We start from the raw sequence: 6539 nt of genomic DNA, 5'->3' as shown, positions 1-6539 counted from the left end.
ATTTGAGCCTAGCAGTCTTCTCACCGACGTCAGCAATGCGGATTTTTGCGCGCAGCGTGGTGTTCCGGATACAATCGGTCCTCTTCACACCTAAAATGCTGCGCTCAACAAACACAATAAAAGAACAAAAATATATACAATGTACAAAGGCGGACTTATCCCTATAAGGGATCTCTTCCACTCAACATTTGAGCAATTGAGAATGTTATGAGATTTTGACAGCTCAGAACAAATGTCACGCCAGCTCTTATGAACCAAAACCCAAAACTGAAATAGATGTCATATATTTAAGAAAAAGTGACGAAGCCCTCCAGTGGTGAAGGCCGGATTCGAACCGGCGTCTTTAGCAATCCGGGCTAACGCCTTGAACCCCTAGGCCACCCCGCCATGGCGGAACCGGTCCCAATTTCTCAACTATATTTTTTGCATATTTTCATATTTATTTATGCCATCTAAGACTAGGCGTCTTTGACCAACTCTAAAGGCGAGCAGTATGCGCTTGCACCTCCTATACGAATTCCTTACGGAATTACGATATAGCGAGAGAGATTGGTGTTGCCATCTATACACAACTTACATCTATACTGAGCACAGATATTTGTTCCCGAGTCATGGGTGTTTTCTATGTATTTAAGTATTTATATTACCTAGGTATATATATCGTTGTCTGAGTACCCATAACACAAGCCTCCTTGGGCTTACCGTGGGACTTGGTCAATCTGTGTAAGAATGTCCTATAATATTTATTTATTTATTTATTTATTTATTTATACTTAAAACACAAATCTAAAATATTCAATAAAATAATTTGATTTCTTCCCAAAGTTGTGTATGAAATAATGATTTCCAAAAAACGGCCTAATGCTGTTGTCTAAAGAGCATGATGGCTCTTGTCGGTGGAGTATGTGCCAGTTTCCTCGGTCCTCGGCCAGGTTCTTTAGGTCCCTGTAAGACATCACATTTGCTTTCGCTTTCAGTTGTTGTGTGTAGCTTGCTCGTGGTTTTCCTCTGCCTTTTCTCACTTCGATATTGCCTTCTAATATAGTATTAAATCACATTTAGAAACGGGTCTATCGCGAATTTATTTTGTTACCTTTATTTACCGACGTTTCGACACAGGTTTCACTGCTGGTTAGCCGCGACCACGACCAGTGAAACCTGTGTCGAAACGTCGGTAAATAAAGGTAACAAAATAAATTCGCGATAGACCCGTTTCTAAATGTGATTTAATATGTGTTTAAACTTCTAATATAGTGTTAAAGAAAGTGTCTCGTGCCTTATCAAGTGATCTATTATGTCGCCTCGTCTATTCTCTATTGTGTACATGGCCTTTACTTCCAGTTGTATACCGATACATAGTGTGCACCCAGGTAGCAAAATGACGTCAAATGACGTCAGCGACGTCATAATGACGTATAAATGCCGTCATTATGACGTCACTGACGTCATTTTACGTCATTTTGCTACCTGGGCATTGATAGCGTTCGATAACAACATACAATGCGCTAACTATGCGACAACAATGTCAAGTGTGACTGAAAATGCACTTCCTTTGTTTCAACACGAACACATTGTGGTGAAATCCTGATAATTGAATGGTCTTTGAATCTGTTTCCGTGATTATTAGATGTTTATTTTAATAAGACAATTATTCAGCCAAGTGTACAGTCGAGTTTACAAACATCTTTAAGTCAACGTTTCAAAAGCATATCACTTACACGAACTTATTGTTATGTTGGCCTTTAACTGGGTTATTGAACCTAAGGTAACATATGGGTACTATTTGAGACTTGGACTCTACAACAGACAAAGATAACTCCGCTATTCCACCCTAAACCATATATACAGGCGTGTCAATTAACATTTGCGGCATACTGTGCTAAAAATCACTAGTTAGCACTATTAAATAACTTAAGCTTGGCTACCTTTTTACGACTAAAAGGGTTATAAATAGTCTGTCAATTAAGAGGCCGGTGTCGATTTTAGTCGCAAAAATGTAAAATTGATAGATTTAGTCCGTGAAATTTTACACTTTTTGTTACCTAATTGAAATAACAAGTACTGGTTTATATTAGCACATCTTCTTATCTTACCTTTTATCAGATCAGTTTTTTGAAAACAGACTCACTAAATTAGTAATGTTTGCTTTTCTGATGGACGTTTAGGTAAACGCGCGTAAAGCACTGATTTTGTCGCTCTTATTTGTAAATTTCGTAAAGTTTGGACTGCTAAACATAGTAATTTTGTATTACACATATCCTGTACTTGACGTTTATCAGACTACATTTTTATTATTATGACTTTGAAGTAGTGTAAATGAAAGTTAGACGAAATCAATTTTCTCCAGAAATAACTTCAAAACAAGTGACGATTTCTCTGAAAATCGACTTAATTTCAACGTAATTTTGATACTTAAACAATCTACAACATTTGCTGAAACTATTCTTATACATCAATTTGTATAATTTACCACCATGATTTTTTGATGAATTTTTAAAAACTGCCCCTTCTCTTCATGCATTACCGGTGACGCACGCTCGCGACCTCATTATTAAAAGGCAAGATGAGAAGACGTGCTAATAGAAATCAATACTTGTTATTTAGATATTACGTAACAAAACGTGTATAATTTCAACGACTAAATCTATCAATTTTACATTTTTGCTTCAAAATCGACTACGGCCTCTTAACTTAACTGCATAATGCAGGTACTTACTGCTTATTTAGATCTTAAGGTTGTAAAATTTGCTTAAGGCAAAACTGTCTAGGCTCTATGTTATAACGTCAAAAAAGCTACAATACCTCTCTATGAGATAACTAACTCTTGTAAACCCTTTTATACAACTGTGACCTATAAAATCATTAATATAGCGTCGTTTTACGCCTTTTAGTTGGGAACACCCAAATATTCCGAAATATGTGACATTTTCAACCAAAAAGTACCACATTGTCGCTTCTCAATAAGGTTGCCGGTAATTGTATGCCGGCTAGTCCGTAACAGGCATGTTCAGTCGCCATCAGATATATCGGAGCGCCCGAGGTGTTCACAATATCTGAACACGCGCTCTAACGCCTTGACAATAGAGGCGTGTTCAGATATTTGTGAGAGCCTTGACCGCTCAGATATATCTGATGGCGACTGTTTCTGGTTGGGAGTGGCGCCTCGTCTCTTGTCTTGTCTACATATACCTACGTTCTGTAATAGACGTCTAATACGTAGATAAAGACATAATCTTAAAAAGGCTTGATATTACCTGTTTCCTACGTGCTTCTTGAATAAAATATGAGCTTCCTTTCTTGGTTGAATGCCTAGAGATGTTATACCCATTTACGTCCCTTATTTATACATCTGTACGTACCCAACATATAGATACTCAGGTCTAATAAAGTAACTAAAAGGTTATCATTGTCAAACTATTCAAATATGTAGATACATGCTACGTATGAGTAATCCAAAACTGACACCTACAATTACTTTGACCTCAGCATTGCTCAATGCACTATGCCCACTGTCTGTAGTGAGATGAATATGTATGCGTAGTTATGCTAAATGCTACTTCGATGGCGTCAACTCGTGTAGAAATGATACTGAGTATAGCGATAGTCCCTTTTAGATTCATCATCTTCCTCACGTTGTCCCGGATTTTTGCCACAGCTCTGGAAAACCTGGAGTCCGCTTAGTAAATAATACCGAGAATTAGCGTAGGCAAAAGTTTTTATCAAACCGTTGCCCGTGTCTACAATAGAGAGATACGTCAAAATCGTGTAGTCTTTTTCTAATGCTAAAAAAACGAGGTAGGTATATAGCAAGAAGCACTTTCGAATCGTCAGTTACAAATATGAATTTAAATTAATTATCCAGAGGAATTAGTTGGCACAATTAATTATCTATTATTTCATGTAAAGATGTTAATATTGATGACAATTGTCATAAAAAAATACAATAAGATCGTTGAATGTATAAGATATGTGTACTGTAGGTACAGTCGCCATCAGATATATCTGAGCGGTCAAGGCTCTCACAAATATCTGAACACGCCTCTATTGTCAAGGCGTTAGAGCGCGTGTTCAGATATTGTGAACACCTCGGGCGCTCCGATATATCTGATGGCGACTGTACTCTAGTTTTGATTTAGCCTTGCCATCCAATGCAAAGTCACACAGTAGGCACTTAAGAATGCATGCATTTCACACTTTCGAATACATTAGTTTTTACAAACGATATTAGTTTCGGCTATTTTAAGCCTAAACGATATTGGAGCGATATGAGAACGTTAAAAATTGTTCTTATAAGCAAAATCGATAGTCGGTAATTATTATAAAGTACCTAAGTCGTAATTGAATAATTTTTACTTTGAGTTTGTGTACTCAGTTTTTTATTAGTAGCATGTTGGAAATCCTGGTGAAAGCGGATTAGAAGTAGTAGACCGCGGGCCAGGAACAGATTCCCATGACCAATCGCCTCCCGGGCGAAAACTCGTATAGTGGTTAACGGCTATATATGATGAACCCTCGTGAACGTCAGCTGCCGCTCCGTTGGTGGGTTGAGGAATGGCAGCAAATAAAGTCTATAAAAAAAATTTAGTCATCGCCTCCCGCTTGATACTTTGTCAGATAATAGTTTAGATGCTATTGTGAGTAAACAAAATCGTCAGCCAATTGTATCGCTGTGGAAAGACCGTCAGCTGGTCACATGAACATGTAATAAAGAAAATTCTTTTCAGTCATCGGCGTCATCGCCTCCCGTTTGATACTTTGTCAGATGATAGTTTAGATGCTATTGTTAATAAAACAAATCGTCAGCCGGCCGTATCGCGGTGGAAAGACCGTGTTACGCATTTCGGTAGCTGCCATTCCTCAACCCACCAACGGAGCGGCAGCTGACGTTCACGAGGGTTCATCATACATAGCCGTTAACCGCTATACGAGTTTTCGACCGGGAGGCGATGACTGACGAAATTTGCGCCTGGCTCGCGGTCCATAGTAACCTGGTATTAACGGATAAGCAAATAAAAACATTTTAGGCAGGAGAAGCTATGTAATTTAATAAGTTTAGATGGGGTAAGAGAAACACTGGAATCCTCATACTGTTTATCTTGCCCCCAACAATATAAACTATCACATATACAAACGATAAACGGGTTTATTTATTTGTCTGTTTTGACATTTTGCTGGGACGTCAGTTAGCCGCGACCACGACCAGTGAAACCTGTGTCGAAACGTCGGTAAATAAAGGTAACTAAATAAATTCGCGATAGACCCGTTTGTAAATGTGATTTAATATGTGTTCAAAACGCGAAAGTTTTAAATGTTATAATATAAACTATATTTACAGTACACATGGTGCTACTTTCTCGCACTAGTGCGTAAAGAGCACTTTTCGTGCATGTATCAAAAGTTTAAAGGGCCATATGTACTGTAAAACGTTGTACGATACACGTGCGAATAGGTAATTCGCAACTCGTGTCGATTTAAAACACTCCCTGCGGTCGTGTTTTAATTTATCGCCACTCGTTTCGAATTTCCTCTTTTTCGCACTTGTATCGTAAATAACTATTCTCTGACCCCACATGACCTTATAAGAGTTTAATTGTATTATACTTATTATTATGTGGAAATGCGCTAAGTAGGTACAGTCGCCATCAGATATATCGGAGCGGCCGAGGCGCTCACAAATATCTGAACACGCCTCTATTGTCAAGGTGTTAGAGCGCGTGTTCAGATATTGTGACCACCTTGGCCGCTCCGATATATCTGATGGCGACTGTACCTAATCGTAATCAGTAGGAAAGTTATGGAAAAAAACTACTATGATCTACTGATTTCAAAAGGTAGTATATACCAATAATATCCAACTCATCAAAAACCTTTTGAACTGCACAATAGTACCAAGAACTATCATTACATGTTGTCAACAACAGAACGTGACTCCTTAGAGCAAACATGGGGTCGCCTGATAAACGCTGTGTCTGAATTACCTATTTGATAAACAATTTCGCTATGGTATGAATCATCAAATAACAAAATGCAAACATATGTAAGTATGTATGTATGATTTCATTGTCAATTTGTTTAGTGAATTATCATTATACTACTTATTTAACAGTACGATTTATTTAATATTGTCTTCGGTTACCGCGATAGTTACTCATGAAATAAAACTATGAAAACTGATTATATCGCGTATATTGAATTTATAATACATCCCGACGTTTCGAACTCTTTACAGCGTTCGTGGTCAACGGGTGACTGAGGAAAAATTACAAAGTGCAAAAATACCCACATACTAAAATAATGAACAATCATAGACTACAAACTTTAAGGCTGGTTGTACATGCAAAATCGGTTCATAAGGCCAGTTATACACTACAATTATTTTCAAGTAAAGATATATATATATAAATATACGCGATAAAAACTACGCCGGCTCCAACCCTACACCACGGACCCGAGAAGATTTAATTCCCTCCTAAATTGTAGGAGGGTATCCCAATATGGGACCGGCAACAAACTATTTTTTCCTCAGTCACCCGTTGACC

General features: G+C 37.8%; 1 non-coding gene across 1 annotated transcript; it reads right to left on the bottom strand.

Moving 5' to 3' along the window:
* Positions 1-314: 314 nt before the first annotated feature.
* Positions 315-387, bottom strand: Trnas-gga (transfer RNA serine (anticodon GGA)). The gene has a single exon. It is a non-coding gene; the product is annotated as a tRNA-Ser (tRNA).
* Between the last annotated feature and the right edge of the window lie 6152 nt (positions 388-6539).

This window comes from Cydia strobilella, chromosome 6 (genome assembly GCF_947568885.1).
Source record: "Cydia strobilella chromosome 6, ilCydStro3.1, whole genome shotgun sequence".
In the NCBI taxonomy this organism is placed as follows: Eukaryota; Metazoa; Arthropoda; class Insecta; order Lepidoptera; family Tortricidae; genus Cydia; species Cydia strobilella.
The sequence above is the reverse complement of the archived record's forward strand: the minus strand, read 5'-3'. Positions and strand labels throughout refer to the sequence as shown.